Below are 26239 nucleotides of genomic sequence, written 5' to 3'. Positions count from 1 at the left end.
TATAGCTATTACCTTGGCTGCAGATCTATGTTGTGGATTGCAAGGCATACCATTGTGTGCTTCACTCATGGAAATTATGCTACAGTCCTCCCATTTTAGTTAGAAGAAGAAGCAGAAGCTCCTATTCCTAAAAGATAAATTCCCATTTCATTATCTAAAAAGTCAATAGATCTTGTACGCTCAGTCAATGCACTTTTTGCGCTCCAGAAATACCACGTCTTATTATGAAATTGACCTGCACAAAGCAAGTTTATACATATAAAAAACTCAGTTGCTTTACTTATGTTCAGATAAAACTATTGCATCTGGAGGATGGCATTTTCTATCCCCTGCTTTTTTTGAGCTTCACATTCAGAAAGAGTTGGGTCTCCTCGCGGTCCTTTCAAACTCTTCGATTCTATTATTCCTCTGCCTCCTCCTCCTCATTTTAATGAGCGGGGAATATAGTATGCTTTTCAGGTAATAGTGTGCTGAGGCTACTCTTTGGCTACCTCCACAGAGTCCACCAGAAGGCTACATAAAGCCTACGTCCAAACTCTGTGTTAAGAATAGTATAATATAAAAAGGTAAAGGGACCCTGACCATTAGGTCCAGTCGTGGCCGACTCTGGGGTTGCGGCGCTCACCTCGCTTTATTGGCCGAGGGAGCCGGTGTACAGCTTCCGGGTCATGTGGCCAGCATGACTAAGCCGCTTCTGGCGAACCAGAGCAGCGCAAGGAAACACCGTTTACCTTCCCACCAGAGCGGTACCTATTTATCTACTTGCACTTTGACGTGCTTTTGAAGTGCTAGGTTGGCAGGAGCAGGGACCGAGCAATGGGAGCTCACCCCGTTGCAGGGATTCGAACCACTGACCTTCTGATCGGCAAGCCCTGGGCTCTGTGGTTTAACCGCCACTGCCACCCACATCCTCAGTGCAATATACCAATGCCTATAAAAAGACTGAGTTTTCTATTGCCATTACGCTGTTACTCTTACTAATGCATCTTATCCCTTAAAAAAAAAAAAAGGGATGATGAAGGGGACATGTAGTCAGAAGGTGTGACCTAGGAGTAGTGATCTAAGAGGGCATTGCTTTCTATTCCTTACTTTAGCTGTTGAATGCAGCACTGTTTCCATTCCACTGCAGTCTGCCTTGTCACCGTACACTGTGGCAAAATGACACATGTAGGTTATGTAACTCGTGTACCTTACATAAACAATTGCATAACTTGTGTTACAATTACATTATTCCCTGTCATTCCTTACAATGCAAAGGCAACACAATACAAATGCAGCAGGAGGGGGGAGGGATGTAAATAAATCGTTTGTTGGCCGAAAGCAACTACCGTGAATTCTAGTCCTACTCACTGGATTGATTTCCATTCCAGACAAGAGACAACTAAGCAAAAATTGTCAATTTCTGCTCCTGTCTCCATGTCGGAATTCTCTGACGTAGCCTTTCCATAAGGATAAATGTGTAGCTGGAGCATGACCTGCTTCTGCATTACGTAAGACATAAGAGACTGTTGTTGTTTGTTTAGTTGTTTAGTCGTGTCCGACTCTTCGTGACCCCATGGACCAGAGCACACCAGGCACACCTGTCTTCCACAGTTTGGTCAAACTCATGTTTGTAGCTTCAAGAACACTGTCCAACCATCTTGTCCTCTGTCATCCCCTTCTCCTTGTGCCCTCCATCTTTCCCAACATCAGGATCTTTTTCAGGGAGTCTTCTCTTCTCATGAGATGGCCAAAGTATTGGAGCCTCAGCCAGTGGCGTAGCGTGGGTTGTCAGCACCCGGGGCAAGGCAAGTAATTTGCGCCTCCCCCCCACGCTGCACTGTCCCTCCCCCAGATAGTCCCTCGCTCTCTCTCCGCTCTGCACCGCACCGCACGCCTGGCACCCTCCCCTCCACAGTGGGCGGTGACCCGGGGCAAGGCAAGTAATTTGCACCCCCCCCCGCTGCACTGTCCCTCCCCCAGATAGTCCCTCACTCTCTCTCCGCACCGCACCGCACACCTGGCACCCTCTCCCCTCCACAGTGGGCGGCGACCCGGCAGCTCGGATCGGATTCGCACAGCCAGCACTGCAGTGAGAGAGAGTGAGTGAGCCAGGTAGGGGCAGAGAGCTGCGAGTGCGAGCGCGCAGTGGCATGGCATGGGTTTTCTGAGCTTGCACAGAGTGCTTTTCCTCCCTATGGACAGAGCCAGCTTGCTCCTAAATACCTGAGCTCTATAGTTAGAGACTCACCATTTCCCCAGTTGGCTTGCCCCCAATTTCTCTTACTATAGAATTTGGGGCTGGTGGTGGAGGAAATCATTATTCTTCCCCCTTGCTACCCCCCCCCCAAAGCATAAGAGAGGGACTCCCAAGAAGGTGAAGCAGGATTTCACTCCAGGGTATCTCGGAAGCCCAGACCCCCGATCTCTCCCATCGCCGCTGGAGGGGTCATGGAGGCACTGAGCCCGGGAGGCGGGCAGCCAGCCAGGGCGCACGCACCTACCCAACCTCGCTGCGCCCAGGCGTGCTGCTCTCTCCAACTTTCCTCCCTGCCGGGCCAGTGGCTCCGCCTCCACCTCTTCCTTTGCCTCTTTGAGCAAGCGATTAGCAGGCTCGGATTGGATCCTGCGGCAGGCAGGCGGCGCCTCCACCCTCCTCCTCCCGGCTTTGCTGCTCCTCCTCCTCCTCCTCCTCCACCTCCTCCTCCCTGCTGCTGCAGCTGCTGCGCGGCTCTTTTCCCTCCCGCTTCCTCAAACGGAGACGACGATCCCTCCCCCCAACCAAGCCTCGATTGCTTGTCCCTTCCCTCTGGACTTGCGCCCCCCCAAATGTTGCGCCCGGTGCGGCTCGCACCCCTGGCACCCCCCACGCTACGCCACTGGCCTCAGCTTCAGGATCTGTCCTTCCAGTGAGCACTCAGGGCTGATTTCCTTCAGAATGGAGAGGTTTGACCTTCTTGCAGTCCATGGGACTCCCAAGAGTCTCCTCCAGCACCATAATTCAAAAGCATCAATTCTTTGGCGATCGGCCTTCTTTATGGTCCAGCTCTCACTTCCATACATCACTACTGGGAAAACCATAGCTTTAACTATACGAACTTTTGTCGGCAAGGTGGTGTCTCTGCTTTTTAAGATGCTGTCTAGGTTTGTCATTGCCTTTCTCCCATGAAGCAGGCATCTTTTAATTTTGTGACTGTTGTCACCATCTGCAGTGATCATGGAGCCCAAGAAAGTAAAATCTCTCACCGCCTCCATTTCTTCCCCTTTGAAGACCAAATCTTATTAAAATTGTCAGTTTGATAAGTGCTGATAAGTGAGGTGCTCCAAGAGAATTATATCCCAAACTTTACAAAATCAGGATTCTTGGGAAGGGGGAGAGGAGGATTTCCTATGTCTCACTGCTGACACTTTAACCACTTTGAAAATCAGGAACAGTAAGGTTGGACTGGCATTACTTTCTATGGGTAGGAAGGCAAAGGCAGGGTTGGGGAGTAATTTCTGACCAATTATGATGGAAATGGTAGTGAAAACACACACACACACACACACACACACACACACACACACACACTGGGTTACACTGCATTTCCTCCACATATGGAGGAACGTGCCCTCAACCCCACATTCATACCAGCATTGTGTGGATGAAGAGTGGTTAATCTTGAAGAGACAACACGGAGCTCCATGCCACCCCAACAGAGCTTTAACTGTGGCCTCCTGGATTCTGGCCAAAATAGATTTCAAAGGGTTCTGGAACCAAATGCAATCACACTTGTATTCCTCAAGTTGCATACCCGGGTCCCCTTCCCATACCAAAATCAAACTATGTCAGCTACCCATAGTTTTGGCAATTAATGGCTTGTAGATGGTTGATGTGGCACCCTTGAGTTCCATGTTGGAGTGATTCAAAATCAGCTGACCTGCAAAGGGATGCGCCTGAGAAGCCTGGAACTAGTTGGAGGGGATATTCTGCAACTTCTCCCAGAATGTCCCTTCAGAAATAGGCTGTCCTCTCACCAAAATACCCCAAATTCTATAAATTGTCTTTGGATTTCCAGTGCCTAAATTGTCTATATTTATCTAGAGTTTTAGGTGGCCTATTTTGTGAAACTCTGATTTAATAGATGAGTGTACTGGATGCTGGCAATATTTATTTAATTAAAAAATAATCATGTGATGAACCAAATACTCCCCTACCCCACCCCTCTGCCCCACAAAACAAGAAATCAGAACCCACAACATAGGCAAAGTTCGCTTAGCAGGAGGTCATTAGCTATTTTGCAAGAAAGAATAAATATGGGCTAGTGAAGTACAGATCTGCCCTCTTTCTGCTGACAGGGAAGCAAAGCCTCTGTGAACAGTTTGTGACCTTCCTGCTTGCCAGCAGAGGAGGCACAGTTGGCAGAAAGCTTTGCATCTTCCACTCCAGTAATTAGCTCAGTGAAAAATTATTGCATTATCAGCTTAGGGTTTTCGTTTTGTTTTACTGGACAGCAATTGTGGGCTTGTACAAAAATAATAAAATCAACATTAGGCATTTTTAATGCAGCTTCACAGGCTTTTCTCAGCAAGGTTCAAAATGAGCCAGCACGTGAATAATGAGCAGCAGCCAGACAAGGGCCAAAAATCTATTATTTAAAAAGGATGCAAAATTTGCTCACACAAGTGAAAGATCCTATTAAAAATCAACGGTGTCTGTAAATGTCAAGGGGTGCATGTTTTCAGTGCCGCATCTAGATGTGGCAAATCTGCCCGAATGTCAGGGAATCAAAACAGATTCAAGTTGGCTCAGTGTAAACTATTCAACTAATGGGGCTCAACTCACCGGCACATCAGAGCATCATTTACAACCCAGTTTGATCCTACATCAGAAAGATTTGCCATCTAAAACCTGGTGCCAATGATTAAAACAAGAGTATTTTCTACTCTGCAGTAATATTTTGATCGGCAAAATATTTATTTATGTGTTTATTATTTCTATGATACATTTCTACCCCACCTTTTCATTAAAATGCTCAAGGTGGCTCACAAAAAGAGAGAGGACACAGTGAGATAAAACAATATATAAATTAGGATCCTTTGCTCACAAGTTTACAGTTGACGTTGGTGCTGCCATATTGAGGCAGAGGTTCTCTATTTCTCTGCAGCCTTTTGCCATTCTTATTCATTTAAGAATTAGGAACAATTTGCTACATACTGGGTGTGAGTGATTCAGCCTTCCCTTCATACTTCTCACACAAACACACCTTGATCTCAGAGTTGCCTCCATCTGTGCAAAACAAATTTACAAGACAGAAGAGGTCTCTGCCTTGATTTATAATTTAGCACAACCCAAAGAGATCAGGCTGCTAGGAGGCTGTCTGCAGCTGTACATCAATCATATGCATTTACCTTCTAGCTCCATCAACGGATAAGGCAGTCACTGTGCATTAGATGTGACTAGTTTCATCATACGTCTTCTCAAGCCAAAAAGAAGTGCAGCGGAACGATATGGCTATGGGACATCAAATGCCTCAAAAGCACGGGGAAATAATTCTGCCCTGATATTGCCTCATTGTGTCCATGTAGATCTCATGGCCAGTTATGCATTGCCAAAAAGATGATTTCCACCAGGGGGGAAATAGAGGCAAGAATTTGTACAGTATTTGTGTATGGTTTTTTTATATATGTATTGACATAAAATTAGAAATACAGTGGTACCTCGGGTTAAGTACTTAATTTGTTCTGGAGGTCCGTTCTTAACCTGAAACTGTTCTTAACCTGAAGCACCACTTTAGCTAATGGGGCCTCCCGCTGCTGCCGTGCCGCCGGAGCACAATTTCTGTTCTTATCCTGAAGCAAATTTCTTAACCTGAAGCACTATTTCTGGGTTAGCAGAGTCTGTAACCTAAAGTGTATGTAACCTGAGGTACCACTGTGCTATAATTTAGAGAGAGGAATACAATACATTCACCATACTGAGGAAAGCAGCAGGTGTCTTGTGTGCCTTCTTAGTCTGTTGGCTAGGTGTTGCTAACTGTTGATGGGCAACTTCAAGATTCCTGTTTTCTCTTTTTATGATTCTTTATCTTTTAAAAGTCATTTGGACTGAACAGCCCTTCAAAGCAGAGGGCTGTCTGCTGTAAAGTAGGACATACTGCCACTCTACATAGAAGCGACTCTCTGTTTTCTGCTGTTTATCAGTTTACCTTGCCATGAGGGGATCTGCCCTCTGGTCCCAAAGCTTGGGACGTTTACTTGGGACATTTTGGTAGCAGTATCTGTCAAAAGCCTTGGGTTTGGGGGACGACAACGACTGAGGGTATAATCTTTGCTGGATCACTCCACCCAAACATTTGTTGCAACTCTCAAAGAACTCAAAAATGACTCTCCTCCAAAATACAGTGGTACCTCGGTTTAAGTACTTAATTCGTTCCGGAGGTCCGTTCTTAACCTGAAACTGTTCTTAACCTGAAGCACCACTTTAGCTAATGGGGCCTCCAGCTGCCGCCGTGCTGCCGGAGCACGATTTCTGTTCTCATCCTGAAGCAAAGTTCTTAACCCGAGGTACTATTTCTGGGTTAGCGGAGTCTGTAACCTGAAACGTATGTAACCCGAGGTACCACTGTACTTTAAGCAGCCTAGATTTCAGTAGAGTCAGCAGCATAAGCAGTAACCAATGGGAAAGTAGAATAAATTTATTATGATACTGGTTAGTGTAATGAAGTTAAACTAATGCAGGTCCCAGAATCAGTTCAGTATGGACCTGTTTTTGTGGCGTATTCCTTCAGTTTGAAAGGAGAAGCAAACATAGTGGCCAGACACTGAAAAGTGTTTCCAAAATGGTTGCAGAATATGAACTGCTACTCCAGGGCCAGCTGACCTGCCCATTTGCCTTCCTAAGGTAGTCACCTCAGGTGACAGGCTGCGGACAGCTGGGAGGCATTGCAGATCTGGAAAGGAAGGTGAGGGGGCACCTTTGCTGCTCCTGCTCTAGCTGCAGATAGGAGCTGCTGCCGCCATCCCTTTCTCCCTCTGAGAGGAAACGTCTCCCTGCTGCCTTCAGCACCTTGAAACTGGAGTCAAAAACAGCTCTCAATGCCCCTGAGGAGCACACTGCTTACCTCACCAACTCCTGCTCCTTTCTAGACTACTTTTTTCTCCCCGACCACCTCTAGTCGCCTCAAGCAGCAGTGGTGGAGGAGGCAGGGGGTGCCATTTTCTATTTTGCCTCCAGTGGCAAAATGTCTTGGGGTGGCACTGCACCGCTCAGTTCTAACAATATATGCTATCCATAACATGAAACCTTCTCCAAAGTCTCCAAAGCTGCTTTTGTACCCTGTGAAAACACATTTGTGTAACTGTTTGAGCTTCAATTCCCTAAAGGTAAAGCTAAAGGGATCCCCAGTTGCGAACAACTGTGGGGTTGCGGCCCTCATCTCACTTTACTGGCCGAGGGAGCTGGCGTACAGCTTCTGGGTCATGTGGCCAGCATGACTAAGCTGCTTCTGGCGAACCAGAGCAGCGCACAGAAACGCTGTTTACCTTCCCGCCGGAGTGGTACCTATTTATCTACTTGCACATTGACGTGCTTTCGAACTGCTAGGTTGGCAGGATCTGGGACCGAGCAACGGGAGCTCACCCCATCGCATGGATTCAAACCTCTGACCTTCTGATCGGCAAGCCCTAGGCTCAGTGGTTTAGACCACAGCACCACTCTCATCCCTATTCCCTACTCACCCCAAAACTCACAAGGACAATGCTATTTCAGCTGATCCAAAGTGTGTGTGTAATAGTTAAATATTTTCACAAGCGTACAGGTTCACATCAAAATTCCTGGGGAATTCCTGGCTTTAATGTTCTTGATGCTTATCCAACTATTTCAGGATGAAGAACATAGCTAGAATTTAGAAATAGGGTTGTGGTTGTTTTTTTGTGTGGCTTCACAATCCAGCAAGGCAATTACATTAGGCCCATAACATAGCCTTGCAGAATTAGCAATATTAGTCATCTGTCTGTTCTGAGATAATCATCCCCTCAATCCACCAAGGCCTTTTGCACTCATTTTCTAGCCAGCCTCTTCAGTAAGCAGCCTTCCCTGCTGGGTGTGCTGAGCCCTACAGAACAAGTTATTTATGTTCCCATTTCTAGTCTGGCTTTTAGTTTTTGGGCAGTGCTTGGATGCAAATTCTACTTGCTCAGTGCAGCAAACTCTTGAGGGTTGCAATATCAATATTAACACCCAAGTAGCGCTTGAACAGAACTGGGAGTTGCAGGATCCCATGGTCACTTGTATAGGCATTTTGTAAACGATGCGGCAAACAGAGGGTCACTACTGTTTGGCTCCAGGTATTTCTGAACATCAAAAGCAGCAGCCCTGCAGTGAAGCAGAGAAATAATAATGGCCAGCAGGAAAAGGGTGTTAGCCACTTTGAGACTCCTTCGGCTAGTGATAAAGCCGGATATCAAATTCAAACTACTCTTCTTCTTCTTCTTCTTCTTCTTCTTCTTCTTCTTCTTCTTCTTCTTCTTCTTCTTCTTCCTCCTCCCTTTCCTTCTGTTTTTGCGCTTCCAATGCTTCTGGAAGGTTGCTTAGCCCACAGAGAATGTTGCACAGCACTGAAAAGGACCTTGAGGTCTTTAGATGCACTTGTGTATCTGATGTGGCAGCATTAGAAAATGAATTAAAGCTCTCCAGAAATATGACCAGAAACAACATGGATGTATCCTTCTTTCCCCCACATGAATAGTGATATCTGTATTCCCAGACTTCCATAATTTCAGGTGCTGTTCTGAAAAGAGACACTCAAACAGTGTTTCCCAAACTTAGATCTCCAGCTGCTTTTGGACTACAATCCCCATCATCCTTGACCACTTACCTTGCTAGCTAGGGATGATGGGAGTTGTAGTCCGAAAGCAGCTGGAGAACCAGGTTTGGGAAACGCTGCTTTAGAACCAGAATCCTATGGACATTTACACACATGAAAGTACTAAATCCCACAAAAACGTTACACATGACAAAAATGGAACTTTTTACTCAACTGTTTTTTTTTTTGACATTGTTTTCCTTTAAAAAAATGAAAATGTGTATAGTTTTTTTTTAAAATGATTAGGCAGCGTTAGGGAATATGAGTATTTCATTGTCTATTAGCTCTGTCAACTAAATGGAGACTCCATGGGCAGGAGCAGTATATCTGGATACTGGATGCTAGGAACAAACAGCACTGGAGGCTATTGGCTCAATAAGATGGGCCTCTGAGTGACCCAGCAGGACAGGTCTTCTGCCTGTTTATAATATTTGACAAGTACATATGGAAATGCAGAACTATGAAACATTTTCAATTCCTTGTAAAGCAAGATTTATTATTATTATTATTATTATTATTATTATTATTATTTATTATTATTATTTTAAATGGCCTACCAAGGGATGTACAATACAGTTGGTACAGAAAAAAAAGAGGACACGTTATTTCGGAGGCAAATTTTTGCAGGCAGAAGCAAAGGAAATTTGATTCGGTAATAAATATACAGCATACTGCATCTTCCTGAGATCTGACCTGATAGTGTCAAAAGGAGAAAACAAAATAAACCCCTGCCTCCTGTGCTCTACTTACTCGTAAAGAGAGAAATTATCTGTTCATATTAAGGAAAAGCAATGGCACACAGACACACCAGACAAGTGTATGAAAAGAAAAATATCTCTAATGCTTTCTCTGATAGTGTGCCCAGACAGGTCACGGAGGGGGAGAAAAACCCCTGCAAGCCCAATCTCCCATAATATATATATAAAATTATAGGCAAAGAGGTCTCTTGAAACGGTAGCATGATTGCCAGTTTGGCTTCTTTTGTTGCATAACATCTTTTAAACATTGAAAGCACTATAATGAACCATGGCAGGATTTTGCTCCCACTGTGCTCACAGCCCGGAGACTGCAATTTCCTGATATAAATACACATCAATTGGTTGTCAACTAGCAGAATAAAAGTGGTAGAAGGAAACCTTTCCACCTGAATGCGACCAGACTTCAGGGAGTGTCATTTAGCTTGTATGTCTAACTGTGTAGTAAATAGAGAAAATGGTAGATGCTACCATTCCAGTCTCAGTATCTTTTTCTTCTTCTTCCCCTTTTAGGCTTTGACTCTTGCTTTTATTTTATTTTTGAAAGAATGGGATAGAGTGAAGGAGAAACTGGGGAGCATTTGACCCTTTTAAGTCGCGATGGACGACGTGAGGCTGTTTTCTTTGTTTGCATGTTTAAAATATAAATAGGTCGCTTTTTTTTTAAATGTTGAAAGCTGCTTCCAACAAATTCGGCATGAAACGAGTCTGTGTCAGATTCAGACTATTTAAAAAGCTAGCAGCAACTCATATAAAACAGAGAGCAAGGGAAGAAAAGCAGCAGCTCCTAATCACCTATTAAAAGGCATGGAAAATAAAAGTACCTCAAGGGGCTTTAATTAGGTGCCTCCTAGGGGTTGCCTGTTCTTTTTGCTGCTGTCTATATCTAATGTTATTTTGACAACGAGGTGGAGAGGACGAGGGAAATGGGTCTTTGCTCCTCGCTGGAAGAGGAACAGCGCAATTCATCTGACTGTGCCACAGAGATATTCTTTCCCCATGTCGTTGCCAGATCCCAGGTAACATCAGGGTCCAAGATTTCATTAGGTGGCCTCTGCAGAGACAGAAATAGCCAGGCCACCATTATAGTAATGTAAAGGTTAAGGGACCCCTGACCATTAGGTCCAGTCGTGACAGACTCTGGGGTTGCAGCACATCTTGCTTTATTGGCTGAGGGAGCTGGCGTACAGCTTCTGGGTCATGTGGCCAGCATGACTAAGCCGCTTTTGGCGAACCAGAGCAGCGCACAGAAACACTGTTTACCTTCCTGCCAGAGTGGTACCTATTTATCTACTTGCCCTTTGATGTGCTTTTGAACTGCTAGGTTGGCAAGAGCAGGAACCGAGCAATGGGAGCTCACCCTGTCGCGGGGATTCGAACTGCCGACCTTCTGATCGGCAAGTCCTAGGCTCTGTGGTTTAACCCACAGCACCACCTGCGTCCCTTCCGCTGCTGCCTACAGCTCACTAAAAAAACCAACTCCTGCTCCCCTCATACCTCAGCACACGCCCAAGATCTTGCTGCCCTCCCACTCACAAAGCAGAGGGGAATGAAAGTATTCCTTCCTGCCCCACAGCCCACTTCTGTCCGACAGCAGTGAAGAATGAAGGGGAGACAGTCTTTTCCTCCTCTTCTGTCCTCTGCAAGTGGCTGCACTATCTTGGGATTTGGTCAATCTGCATGGTGAGGGGGAAGGAAGAGTTTGGGTGCAAACGACGAGGAAGGGGAATTTAGCGTTGCACTGTGTGGAAGAGGGCAATTTGTGGTGAATTGCAGGGTGGGGATTGGCAGCTTGTGATAGCAGTTAGACAGGTATGTGGTTTTTTTTGGGGGGGATAGCCTGGAATAACTCAGTGCAATATCACCAACCCAAGTATTGTACCTTCAGTAGGTCTACCTGGTAAATAATCCACTGGATTTGCCTGCAATGATAGTCGTGGAAGGTATGGAACTGGTGAGCTGGTCAGATATGGGAATATTTATTAGAAGTAATGCAATGTGTTCTGAAATGGGAATGGTAGGGTGGTTGACGTTTCCTTGCTAGCACTGGCTCCAGCTTGTAAGCATGTACAAATAATTCCACTGCTGAGTAGCATTGATCCACAGATACATTCCAATGAATGCCAGTTAAACAGCTTAATCAGTTGCTTCATAGGCTGTGAGGAGAAGTTTGGAATATTTTATAGAGAAGAGCAGTGCGTCAACTGCCTAGATTATCTTTTCACCGTTACTGCTGGAGACGCGAGAACAAAAACTCATAAACCCCAGAGATTAATGCTTTCTGAAGAGAAAGCACCGAACTGTCAGTACAAAGATACTACATGCATTCTCTTTGGAGTGGGGGGAATACGTTTGTAAAACCTTAGAAACTGGCTTGCCTGTAGTCGAGCCGTTCAATTACAACTCTTCTGCCACCTTATGTTCATGAGGAGTTATTGCCTTTCAGGAAAAAAAATCCCCCCCCCCCAATCTCTTTATCTCTTTCATAAAATATGTGGCTATTTACTACGAAATAGAGCATGAGGATATGGTCCGATTTCCAGCTTCACGTCCTCCCGCAAACCAGTGAAGCCCACCACTAGAATAACTTGCTCCGATGTGGAGAACGGTCACATTTCAGTTGCAGTTTGTAAACCCAACTGGACAGATAAGTGATCTACTTTGTGGCATGCGGTTTCAAGTGCAACAAACAAGCTGCGAATGTGCTAAGAATCATTATATTCTTGGTCTGCTGACGAAGAGAGGCGTTTCCTCCAAGGGGAAAAAATGGAGACAGTCGTCTACAAGCACACCCATCGCAGCAATAGAAAATGACATATGTATGTCGCTATCTGACTAGGAGACTCTGTTGCTCTTAGCTAAATGGGTGAATCACAATGTTTGTTTCACAGTGGATAGAGTTGTTCATCCAAACACGGGCACACCAGCAAAAGATAAACAAGGTGGCATTTAAAAAGGCGTTTTATGTGTCATCTTTACTGGCTGATAAATATAAGCAGACCACAGTGGCACAGAGGGCAGACTTTGCAAAGGTTGCAAAGCAAAAAGGACTAAAAGAGGCCTGGTGTGAAGATCTTGCTTATAAGCCCATGTTTTTCAGGACATAGCAAACTCCCACTAGGGATGAGCAAGTCTGAAATTGACAGTTTCTCATTTTTGCAATCTTAAATTCGGTACTTCACAATTCCACATCACTTTGCCATTAAAAATAAATTCCCATGAAAATTCACCAGCATTTCAGTGTGTACCTCTCCTATTATCACACAGTTCTGTCAGCATGTTTTCCTAATAGAATGCAGTTTGTATGTTATTTTCACTAATATATGCGTCATAATGTACCTGAAATCCACTTTTTTTGCACATTGTTTGGTTGGAGAACCATGTTGCAAAATTCAAGGAACTGTGAATTTCAATGGTTGGCTATATTTTGGAAGTGTGTGTGTGTTGTTTTGGAAAGTGCAGATTAGATAGATATTCATTAAAATGTGAACCAAATGGAATTAGCCCCTCATTTCTAGCCCTCTTTTTTCCCTGGCATCTCCATCATTGAAGAACCTGGGAGCGGCTTTGGGAAGGATCCCCTGTATTTCTGAAGTTGAGTTTGCAAGACTTGAATGGGCCATCCATTGGTTGCATGATGGTGGTGACAAGTTGAATTCTGAGGCAAGCGTAAAAGTTCATTGGGCTTGACCACTGCTATTACAGTGGTACCTTGGGTTACAAATGCTTGGGGTTACAAACGCTTCAAGTTACAGACTCCGCTAACCTGGAAGTAGTACCTCGGGTTAAGAACTTTACCTCAGGATGAGAACAGAAATCGCGCAACGGTGGCACGGCAGCAGCAGCAGAAGAAGGCCCCATTAGCTAAAGTGGTACCTCAGGTTAAGAACAGTTTCAGGTTAAGAACGGACCTCAGGAACGAATTAAGTTCTTAATCAGAGGTACCACTGTACCTCTGTTTGGACAACCTCCATACTTTTAGCTGGCACCATCAGTGGTAGCCGTATAAACACCAGATTTACCACTAGGTGGAGCTAAGCAAGGAGATGGGAAGTAGGGGAAAAGTTAGTGTTCAGTTCCAGCACAACAGTCTCTCTGTTAACTCCACACATAATGCCTATTGGGCATGAAGGTAAACACTTTTGAGCTAAAAGCCAACTTCATGAGGTGGCAAACAAATGCTTTTACAGTGGTAAAGGTACCCCTGCCCGTACGGGCCAGTCTTGACAGACTTTAGGGTTGTGCGCCTATCTCACTCAAGAGGCCGGGGGCCAGCGCTGTCTGAAGACACTTCCGGGTCACGTGGCCAGTGTGACATCGCTGCTCTGGCAAGCCAGAGCCGCACACGGAAACGCCGTTTACCTTCCCGCTAGTAAGCGGTCCCTATTTATCTACTTGCACCCGGGAGTGCTTTCGAACTGCTAGGTTGGCAGGCGCTGGGACCGAACAACGGGAGCACACCCCGCCGCGGGGATTCGAACCGCCAACCTTTCGATCGGCAAGCCCTAGGCGCTGAGGCTTTTACCCACAACGCCACCCAAGGTACAGTGGTACCTCGGGTTAAGTACTTAATTCGTTCCGGAGGTCAGTTCTTAACCTGAAACTGTTCTTAACCTGAAGCACCACTTTAGCTAATAGGGCCTCCTGCTACTGCCACGCCTCCGGAGCATGATTTCTGTTCTCATTCTGAAGCAAAGTTCTTAACCTGAAGCACTATTTCTGGGTTAGCGGAGTCTGTAACCTGAAGCGTATGTAACCTGAAGCGTATGTAACCTGAGGTACCACTGTAATTCTAAATACGCAAACTGGGATTGTAGGAAAAAACCTGCCAAGGAAAATGAAAAATATCTTTATGTATGTGATAACGGCGGCAAGAGTCTTAATAGCACAAGGATGGAAGAATGAGGAAATCCCGACCAAAGAACTGTGGCAAGAGAAGCTGATGGACTACGCAGAATTGGCAAAACCGACACATAAACTACCTGACAAGGATAACTGTGACTTTCAAGATGAATGGGAACCCTTTACAAAGTACTTAAAGAAACAACAGAATAAACTGGACTCCTTGGCAGGTTTTGAATAAACATTCACAAACTTTTTATTTTCACTGTTTTTATTGATAACATCTAGCTAGATAAATTAAGGATCTGTACAATTTTGTAACATGCAGAGACAAATGCTGACAAACCAGAGAGAGGCACTGAGGGAAGTCTGAGGGGTGGGGAGGGGAGGGGGGTTATATTTTTGGGAGGGGGAGGGAAAAATAGGGGGGAATTATGGATGATATGTCTTTTGATAAAATGTTATGCTGAAATTCCTAATAAAAATATTTTAAACAAAAATAATAATTCTACATATGCAATCTAACAGGGAAGTCCATTCTTTGTGTAGCTAAAGCAGCACTATCTGTGCACAAGCAGGAGGCATCAACAGCCTTGTGGGCAGTCCATGGTTTTCAGAAGTACAAAAAACACAGGGCAGGAGACCCAAAGCAGCCTGATGCAACTGGGCATTCTCAGTGGCCATAGAATGCTAACTTCTGGAGATGGGAAAATACAAAACCAGAGAATGGGGCAAAGGGAATCTTGGAAGCTGCAAGGCTGTCTGGCTAGAACCCTACACAGAAGCCAGCCAACCCACAACACTTTTTTGCCAGCCCCACTTGTAAATACCATATAAAAACCTTTGCTTCCAGCATGGTATCTCCGTGGTTTACTTTCCACATCATCCTGAAATAGGTGGGTTGGGTTTGCCTTATGGAAGGTTTTTGTGTGATCTCACCTCTAACCATAAGCTTTCTGGATATTTGAGAGCAAGCTCAAGGTGTGGTTGAGTCATTTATCCTCATGGTGAACTTGCCTTGGAATCACGTTTCCAGCGAATCTTTTCTGTTTCCGGGTCACGAAAGACCAAGCTCCCAATGTGCCGACACAACAAACCATTTGAAGCTTTTCTGGAATGTAATGAGCTGCAATCTCATAGGTTGCAGCACCTAGGAGATCATTTCACCGTGCCAAAATTGTGTAGAAAAGTCAACTGCTTCACCGCTCCAAGAATTGTTTCGCTTACAAGGACAGGCTATATGCTCTTGGCCAAAAAAAATAGATTTGTGGTGGCAGGGTCACTTTAATCCTCAAATAAATATTATGGCTAAACAAGAGAGAAAATCCTCTCCCCACTAAGAAAGAAAACAACCTTGTTCTTTGTTGACTGAGTGCATTGCTGCATCTGAATGGCATAAAAATAGGATTCTTGTTCTGTGGGCGTCGGGGTCCAATAGAGCCCTAAGTAATCGCATCTGACAGCAAGATTCCAACACCTGCAATCAAAATGTCACCCAGAGTTTCCCATTGCACTGTGTATGCTTGGTTCATGATGAGTGGAGAAAGGGTGCATGCTGAATTATTCACCTTTTAAACACCCCCCAGCAAAATACAAAACAGGAGGCAGCCGGGCAGTCCTGCATTCATTTGGGAAGGGTACATTTTACCTGGATCCCTGCTTTTATTTATTGTTCACTCATGTATGGTTTTTACTCAAAAGGGTCCTGACGTGTCTTTTCCTCCCCATATGTGATGAGTCCACAGGGACATCTTCCTTTATATTTCTGATAATTGTGTGCATTTGCCGTTATCATTGAACCTTTGGAAATGTCTGCCTGAGTGTTATTTATGGATTGTTTTCAAAAAATATATACTGAATTATGACAAGCAGGTTACGGGGGGTGGGGAAGCAAATGAAGAAAAAATTAGTTTAAAAGTGAAAAGGGGTCACAAATTCCAATCAAGAAATATAGGGTGCAGCTGTGTGATTTACCAAGTCAATTGACTGTACCTACTCTCTTGTCTTCTGACGAATATATTATACCCATTGCTACCCCCATCCCCTGCCGCCGCAAATAATTTGATTTTTTTTTTTTTTACTCTTGTGTTAGTCGGTTGTAGTGCCTAAGGTCTTGGAAGATTGTCTGTTCTCTCATGTTATGAAGGTTTAGGTTGGAAACCTGTGCATAGTTTCCTGGGAGTAAGTCCAACTGAATATGACGTATTGCTTCTATGTTTGAAAAAAATGCTTCAATGGGGTTTTTTTTTTAAAAAGCATTGGCTTACAAAGTAGCAGAGCTGTGGGAAAAGACAAATATTTTTGGAATGCAGCTTTCAGAATGAATTTTAAAGGCTTGGATGTGCTGTTTCTCTTCAGGCACAGGTGGGGGTGCTATAAAACAAGCACAAGGAAAAACTACTTCCAAGAGACGCATAGAAGAAATAGAAAAGGCAAATGGAAAAGAATGAGAAAAAAAATTCTTCAAGAAAAGGATTGTGTCATTTAAGATAATTGCTTTCCCTCAGTGCCCTTCACAGATTGCTGCACAAGTGTCCTTTTACAGCCATTTCTGCCATCCACACAAATCAAAGGGGACTATAAGATGAGTGAAATTAGTGGAGCGTTGCTTTTGTGTGTGTTAAGAAAGCATCTCATCTATTTTTCTTCCTCCAAGCTGCTAGTCCTGTGTCAGTGAGGAGTCAGATGGCTGCTGGGCAAAATGTTCCATTTAAAAACAGAAAGGGTTGTGGATGTTTGAGTTGACATTAGACCTTTTGTAAAAACACTGTCAGGCAGTTTGGGAAATCTGACTTCATGCAACAGAGGGCAAGGCATGGAAGGTTTTCAGAGGATGACACAGTGGACTCTAAATATGATAGTTCATTCATGATCAGACAACACTGTACAAAGCAGGGGCATTTATTAGCGGGTGGGCCAGGGAGCCCAAGTCTTGGGTCTTGTTGGAAGTGTTGGAGTGCAACTTGGCTTGTACTGCTCTGAGAGGAAAGAAGAATAGAGAGGGGAACCTCTAAGCTTCCTAAACTGTTTCACTGTCCTTTGCCTGGGCTGATCTTCCTTCAGATGTTAGATTGAGACTTCCTAGGGTTGCTGACCTCATTTCCTGCTCCTCCCTTCTTCTTCATCCCACATGAGAGAAGAATCATCTGGCTTTTCTCTGCACCTACAGCTTCGTTAGATGCTCTTTACTATCAAGCATGCATTTCCTATAATAAACTTAGTTTTCGTATTTTTGCAGACTGAAAATCACAGTGTGGTTGCTTCCAAGGTGTTGTTGTTGTTGTTTAGTTGTGTCCGACTCTTCGTGACCCCATGGACCAGAGCACGCCAGGCACTCCTGTCTTCCACTGCCTCCCGCAGTTTGGAGGGGGCCGATCAGTCAGCATCTTTTACCAAATACCCCCTCAAACCTGGAGTTAGCCCTAAGATGAGCCATGACTAATTCTATCAGTGGGAGGAATCTGGTGAGGAACTCCCCCCCCCACCACCAAAAACCGTAGAGATCAGTGAAGGGCAACTCATGGTCTGTGGACCAGATCTTTCATATTGTCAATGAATTTGGGTTGAAAGGTATTTAAAAGATTGTCTCGTAAGAAAACAACAGAACCATGCTTTCAAATTGGAATAAATAGAGTTGTTCTATATTGGCCCTGACCCCAGAGTCCATTAGCAATCAAGGCTCAGAGTCAGAGGCTGCAGAGTCTCTAAGAAGCCAGACCAGGTGCATGGCTCCAAGTCTGCTGCTGGACATTAGGAGATCATTGACACTGAGCCTGCGACAGACAGACAGGACTCCCCAGAAGAACCTCACATTGCCTGGGCAGAGACTTTAATAAAGTTCAGTCTGTTCCCAACCATTGCTGGAGCAAGTTGCTTGCTTAGAGCTGTCCATGGTCCTGAACCTTTTGACCTGCCTTGTCCCATGGGTTCTGACATCAGAGCTGAACAGGAAAATAACTTGTTATTACTCCCTGCTTTTGGATTATGCATGGACTGTGGCACAATCCCATTAAAGGTTTATTCATAAAGAAACTGGAGCAAGACTGATTTGAGAAGGAGTTATGTCATGCATGTAGATTTGATCACACAATGATGGAAGGAACAGAAGAAGATGCCTTGTAGTGAGTCAGATCATTGGCCCATTTAACTCAGTATTGGCTACACTGATTGGCAGTCTTTACCAGTCCTTCCTGGGGATGGCAAGGATTGAGAGCAGGTGCTTACCATTGACCCTATGGTCCTCTAGTACTTGTTCCCAGCCTCCTAAAAGTAGCATCACCAGTTCTAGAGAAAAGAGCCTTCCAGAGAAAGAGCAGGGAGTAAGTGCAAGCAGTATGGGGAAAGAAACTGCTGGCATCTGCCACATATTCTGAAAGTCAAAAAGCCCTTATTGCTATACCCTTCTTGTTGGAAAAGCAGGATTCTCTCCCATAGCACTAACAGGATTCTCTCCCATAGCGCTCTCATTCCCCCCCCCTCTCTCTCTCATGGTGTCAATCATTTGGTTTTTAATTGCTTATCCCCATTTTTTCCAAAGACTACTAAGGAACCCTTGATTCATAAATGTCACCTCTTGGCAATATAGCAAAACAATCTTTTGAAGAATGGGTAGGAGTCGGGACTTTGCAATCTATTGAGATCATGAATATTTTATCTAAAACCTTTGCTGCAGACTGACAGCACAGCTGGAGCACAGGAAAGGCGAGTAATCTCCTTACTCAGAAGTCTGCCAAGGTTTCGGAATTTCCATTACGTCATAATTCTGAGAATCCCTAGAAAGTCCAGCTTGTTGGCAAGTCACAGTAGTGGCTCCAGCTAAACCGGGCTATGATATTGCGGATCAACAAGGGAGGAAGGAAAAAGAGGCATGTGACTGTAGTGTGTGTAAGGAGTAATGGTGGGGCTGACAAGTCCTATGTTCGTTATAGCTAAATATTTTGAATAAATAAATTTAAGTGTGGTTCTAAATATGCTTTATCTTGAACCTTGTGTATATCCATATTTAAAGCTGCCATTAGTATCACCTTGGCTTAGAAAAATTGGCAAGATCCAACGGTTTTGTAGTAGGATGGAGAGTTTTTTTCTGTTTGTGACTGGGGAATATACAGAGGTCACAATCCAAAAGGAGTGGCAACTTTCCTTCTGGGGGAAAAAAATGTCGGCTAACATAAGTTGCAGAAAACAGTTTTTCAAATGGACAAGCCCAGCATTTTAGATTACTCAATCTGCCTTGACCTAGTTTCTCTGGCCTCGTTTTCTCTCTTGATACAAACAAGATTCTGTTGCATTTTTAATTGCAATAAATGTGTTTACATGAAAAGAACACAGCTTGCCAGGGGAGAAGGTGACCTACTTTCTTCTTGCAAAAAAAAAAAAAAAAAAAGTGTATATCTAAAAAAATAAATCCATATTGTTGTGAGTTGGCAGTCTTGATCGTGGTGAATGGGTGGGTGTCTGATGTGTGCTAGGACTTTGAAACAGAAGACTATAAATGTCCTCTTAGACTGGAGATGTTCTGTTGATGGACAGGAATCCAGCCTTCAGATGGCAACACCTCCCAGAGCTAAGAGAAGGGTTTGGCACCTGTACAATGAAACTGTGTTGGAGAAGCAGGAATTTGAATTTGGGAAAGATAGTGTGAGTTTTCACTCTGGAGGTTGCAGAAAGTGGGGTGGGGTGTGCATTTGTCTCTGTAAACTTAGGAGCCAACTCCTAGGGGCTGGGGTCTCTTCAACCTCACCCCCCCATAAAATATTTGAGGGCCCCTCCCAAAGTTGATGGATGTTGCCATTCAAATGGTATGCGTGTGCTGTGTCTTGTGACTGATTATGCAGGGAGAAGTCTCCCTGGCCCCTCCCCAATATTTTATTCGTGTTGGCACCTTGGTATGTAAATAAAGCAAATGCTACAAAGGAACCCTAAATCTCCAGTTTTCTATCATCCAAAAGAAAGCCAAGCTCTTTAGCATAGCCCTTGGATCTCAGAGAAAATAGGGAGCACTTAATAATGATATTCATTTCCCTCGTTTTCATTCCTCCAGTTGTGTAACTATACTGCCTTGTTTTTTGTTCTTTGGAGTCATACAAGGAACAGTGATATATGTCACAATGACTCATATAGGGTGACCACACTTAATTCTACATTTTGCATTACCATGGCACCCTTAGAAGCCGAGGGTTTGACTTCGCAGTGCAGACAAGAAGCATGTTGGATGGTGTGTAATTTACATAATTTCACAAGGGTTTCACCAAATTAGCTGTGCCCTACTTAGAAATGCCTCTTTCTATTTATCTAGATAATGAATAATAATATGGAATATGCTACTGTTCTGCATAAATATGGCTGATGTTTTGGTGGAAAACTTGTGCAAACCTAACCCAGGGTAATGGAAACACACGCCAGCTAGCTCCTTTCAGTCTGTGTATTGATCACATTTGCAGTAAATCAAACTGTTTTAAAGCCCTGCCAAGTACTTCTCATCATTCTTTCATAGGTCTTCTTAATGTAGAGAAACAAATATTTAACTTGCATTTACTTACATGTTATTGCCTAAATTGGAATCGTAAAAGCTAAATTGAAAGGAGTAAGGCACTTCTCTTTCTAATCATAAATATTAATCAAGGTATCAAGGAACAAACAACCATATTTCTAGACTGTTTCTTGGGGACTCTGATGAGGCACGGATTAGTTTTTAAAACGATCACAGGAAATGTACCTTCATGTAGAAATGTTATGCAGAGACTGTAAAATTTCCCCCGGTGGATTAATGAACAGTGTGCTACTTGGGTCTTATTCATAGATTCATTCTAGAAAAGTGGATGATCAGTCTCACATGAAATTAAGCTCATATAAATGATATGCCATGTTTTTATGATTATGGATGCTGTATTTAATTTGAGTTAACAAATACTTTTGTAGGGAGTGTTTTAGAAATAGAGTTTGCATCTTTCATTGCCCACAAGGACAATGTGAAACAAAATGCATCGGGCGTGTTATATCTCTTAAAGCTTCCAATATATTTTATCACCATTTTGGGTCTTTCTTTCTTTTTCTTTTCTTGCCCTTATTCCAGAGTAAACACCTGGGGTGGAGGCTGTTGCAGCAAAAATGCACACACGCACACACTTAGCAAAATACTATAGAAGCGGAGTAGCAGTGTTGTCAAGATGTATTAAAAGCACACTAACTTACTCTTAGTATGAGGGGATATCTGTTCCACTTGTGCAACACAGTGTTGGATATAACCCAACAGGATTATTCCCTTCACATGGCACAGTTTGCTCCCCTAGGATTATCTTCGGAAAAAAGCAATTCCGCTTTCAAGTGAATTCCATAAAGTTTTAACAAACTAAGGCGGCAACCCTAAACCCCAGTTACCTGGGGGTAATTCACACTGAATTCAATGGCGCTTACTTCTGAGTAGGCATGGTTATGATCACCCTATAATTCTTACAAATACTTGGGTTTGATATTTAGCCAAGATAGTGAGGTTGGGTGTTTTTCTTGTCAGTCTTCCTTGTTTTCTTGCCATTTTTTATCCTAGCCTTTGCTTCAGCACTGATAAAATGCCCTTAAAATATATATACTGCTGTAACCATTTTATACCACTGGTGAATTGCCTTTTCCTGTAAATGACTGTGTACGGAGAAACTTGCAACGTGTGCTACATTGGATGATCTATTGCCTACCTCAGCGTTTTGTCCTTTAAGACTGTGGCGTAGAACAAAAGATATGGGAAATCGTATGGGAACAAGAAGTGTGTGCGTATTAAGGAAATATCATACGAAAAAAATGAACTTGCATTGCAGGAAAGACCAGACTTGCTTGCATGTCTACAAGCAATCAAGACACACACACACAAATGAATAAAGACTGCCATGCATAATAGGCCTGGAAACAAATGATCAAGAATTAATGAGGGCAAATTTGAGTTGTAGAAAATTAGCATACTTAATGTCTAGAAACACAACAAACTGCAGGACCACATTGTCCAGTTTGGGGCAAAAAAAATCAAATTTGCTGCTCTTTATTGAAAGTTAGGCTTCATTTCCATATGCAGCTCTACCATTTTGGTGGACATTTCATTAGCATAATCATGACTGCTTAGATTACTGGTAAGCAACAGTAAAATCCTGAAATAACCTAAATAAAGCATTGTTGTCACAAGGGTGCTTGGCAGATTGCTCAGATTTGACAAAAGTTGAATTCATCGAAAGGACCATGGGCAAAGATTATTATCAAGGACTTTACTTGCCCCCCCCCCCCTGTTTCCACCCGGACAATCTCCATGCACAGGGGTCCAAGAGAGCAGTGATGAGGAGAGAGTGCTTGTTTTGCTTGCATCTTCTTACAGACATCTGCCACTTCAGACATGCTGGTCCAAGATAAGCAGAGACAACTGTATGAAGGAAATGTGGAATAGCCAGTGGGATAGGTTGGGAATTCCTGAGAATTTTGAGCTTCTGAGGCCAAGCAGTTTCACATGGGAACACGGGATTTCAGTTGTAGTAATGTAGCAGAAGATGCCTCACTGAAACCAAATGAGCAAGTTTACTGTGACTTTAAGACCCATTTCAATGGGAATGACAGAGCTGTCTTCATTTCAACAATTCGTTTTGCTTTCCTGCTATTTCATGGGTTGTTTCCCCCCCTCCCCAAACAAACTAACAAACTGAGCAATAGAACAATTGCCCTTATTCCCTTGTTTCCACAACAAAAAGGATTTTATCTGGTACCTTTGCAATAATTTACATTGGCCTGGGGGGGATGTTGCATGAGAAATAAATCCAAGTGTGTATCTGTACTCTGCCACTCCAGACCCACTTGCCTTCTCCGTTAGATCATTGCATGCTAGAAAAAAAAAATTGTTTTGAAAACTCTCAAAATAAGATTAGTATTTTTTTAAAAATGACAGTGTGGAAAGCCATGACACGTAGCATTAGCCTGAGAAGAGCATTCATCACGAAACTCCAATTCATCATGAGATTTCTCAGCTTTTTTTTCAAACTGTGGGCTTATCTGTCTCCCCCACATGCTATTTCTTCACTCCTTCCTGATCTTCTGAACAGCTTTCTGGTGTCATGAACTCCATATGTCACCCAAATGGTTAGAATTCATTTTTGTCTCTGTGCGTGTGTAAAAGAGAGAGAGAGAAAGGTGTCGCTTGCAAGTGACTTTCAGCCTGATGCAATATTTAGTAGCTCCAAAGAACATAGGGAACCTTTACAACGAAAATCCCAAGCCATTGTTTTCCTTGACCCGAGTAGCAAACCAAACTGCTGGGCATGTATGTCTTTGAGAGGCATATTGCTGAGATATTAACATATTTACAGATTCAACAAACTGAGTAGATTGAAAATAATATTTTCTAACACGGGTCTTACATTTCAAAAACAATAATGATATTTGGTTATATTTAGCCACCATACTGGCTATTTTGAGCGTAGAATCCAAAGGGATCTCTTGCAGCGTTTTGTTTTCATGTTCTTACTTCCAGTGATGATTTTGGTGGGGTGTGTGTGGGAATTATGGAGTTTCAGAACACCCAGAGACCATCTTACCTGGCAGTTATCAGAAGTGAGAGTATTGATTGTACTAAGACTAGGTAGATCCATGTTGATTCATCCCCACTCATTCATGAAGTCCACTTGGTGACCTTGGAAAAGTCCTTCTTTTTCAACCTAACGTACCTACAGAGGATAAAATAGGGTGGGAGGGGACCATTTTCACCACCCTGAGCTCCTTGGAGGAAAGGTGGAATATACATTTGACAAACAAAGAATATTGTGCATCCTACTAAGCCACAGTTGTCTTCTTTTTTTAGTATAATTTTATATGTTGAAGAGCTGAACTCTGATGTATGGGACTGAATCATGGTGAAATGGATCAAATTAGGGTTGTTGTCTTTTAAATTGCTTCTATTAAAGATTTTTTTGGGTTACAAAAGTACATACAGCACCTCTGCTTCCAATTCGTAGAGTCCTTTCTACAGTTCAGTTATTTTTGATGTGTGAGACACTAGAGCAGGGCTTTCCAAGGTGGGGAGAGAAGGGGGGTAGTAAACTTTCATTCTTTTACACAGTGTATGATCAAGGCTTTTGTGTCAGTGTCATGTGGGTAAGTTCTATTTCTATTCATTTATTAGGGGTTTTTTTTGGTTGTGAGAGAGATTTGGGGGCCCAGGGCCCGATTGGTTTCTGTCAGTTCACCGCAGGGAGTTTTGTTTGCATGTGTGTGAGGGAGGGGGTTGCTAGGACAAGTTATGCTTTTGGTGGGTTCTTGTTGTTGTCTTGTGTATGTCATAAAGGGAAGCCACACCGGGGTGAAGGCATCCTCTTTTGTTTGTTCCCATGCTAGTGGATCAAGCTGTTGTTGTTGTTGTTCTCGTCGTTTAGTCGTGTCCGACTCTTCGTGACCCCATGGACCAGAGCACGCCAGGCACTCCTGTCTTCTACTGCCTCCCGTAGTTTGGTCAAACTCATGCTGGTAGCTTCGAGAACACTGTCCAACCATCTCGTCCTCTGTCGTCCCCTTCTCCTTGTGCCCTCCATCTTTCCCAACATCAGGGTCTTTTCCAGGGAGTCATCTCTTCTCTTGAGGTGGCCAAAGTATTGGAGCCTCAGCTTCAGGATCTGTAGTGGATCAAGCTAGGTTTGAATTAACTCTTAAACTCTTGAGTGGGGAACCTGTGGCCCTCCAGATGTTTCTCAACTCCAATAGCCTCAGCTAACATTGTCAAGTATAATGGAAGCTGCAATCCAACAACATCTGGAGGGCCACCTCTGTCTTAAATAAAGGCTGGTAAATAAAAGCAGTAGTACTGAGGTACCCGATTAAAATGTTCCCTGCTTCCATCATAGGTATAAAATTTATTTAAGAGTTTTCTGCTTAATCCTTGAACATTCCTAAAAATACTCAACAAGCATGTGTTTTCTGTGGAAGATGTAGAATAGCTTCAAGGAGATAATGTCAAAAACATTTACACACATTAGAAGGCCCAAAATCACGCTCTGGATTTTGAAACAAAGTGAATTCCAAAATGATTTCAACCTGTATATCGATGGAGCCCTATATAGCTCCTGTTTCTTCAGTCTGGGCTGGAGTGACTTGACCTTTCAGTTTATATACGAGCGCTTGACTTGAAATGAAGATAACAGCTAGAACTGGCATATTGCGTTGCCATACCAGGAAATGCTAGTGTATGTCCTTCCACATAATTAAGTTGCCAGATGAACGCTGGTGCCCTTTTCTTAACATGAAGAGAGGGAGAGATGTAGGGGAGTATAGCGCCACATACCAGAGAGAAAGAAGTAGCATAAGTACGTTACCTTCCTTCATTCTCATGGCTTGAACCCCATTTTTTAAAAAAAGCTAAGTTAGAAGTGTATTTTACACTAGGGTTCCAATCCATCTAGGACAGGGGTCAGCAAACTTTTTCAGCGGGGGCCGGTCCACTGTCCCTCAGACCTTGTGCGGGGCCGGACTATATTTTGAAAAATAATAAAAAAAAATGAACGAATTCCTATGCCCCACAAATAACCCAGAGGTGCATTTTAAATAAAAGCACACATTCTGTAAAAACACCAGGCAGGCCCCACAAATAACCCAGAGATGCATTTTAAATAAAAGGACACATTCTACTCTTGTAAAAGCACGCTGATTCCCGGACCGTCTGCAGGCCGGATTTAGAAGGCGATTAGGCCGGATTCGTCCCTCGGACCTTAGTTTGCCTACCCATGGTCTAGGAGCTCTGTGCATGCTCCTAGCAGGAAGCTTCTGCATTTGTATTAAGAGCTGGATGGGCAGACATGTACTGTG

General features: G+C 43.6%; 1 long non-coding RNA gene across 1 annotated transcript in view; it reads left to right on the top strand.

The window, feature by feature from the left end:
* The window catches only part of LOC310671845, an 86510-nt gene that overhangs the window by 7896 nt on the left and 52375 nt on the right, over positions 1–26239 (top strand). The gene's annotated exons all lie outside the window — the stretch shown is intronic.

Source organism: Podarcis tiliguerta (assembly GCF_965153285.1).
Source record: "Podarcis tiliguerta genome assembly, chromosome: 2".
NCBI classification, from domain to species: Eukaryota; Metazoa; Chordata; class Lepidosauria; order Squamata; family Lacertidae; genus Podarcis; species Podarcis tiliguerta.
This window is presented reverse-complemented; position numbering and strand designations above follow the sequence as displayed.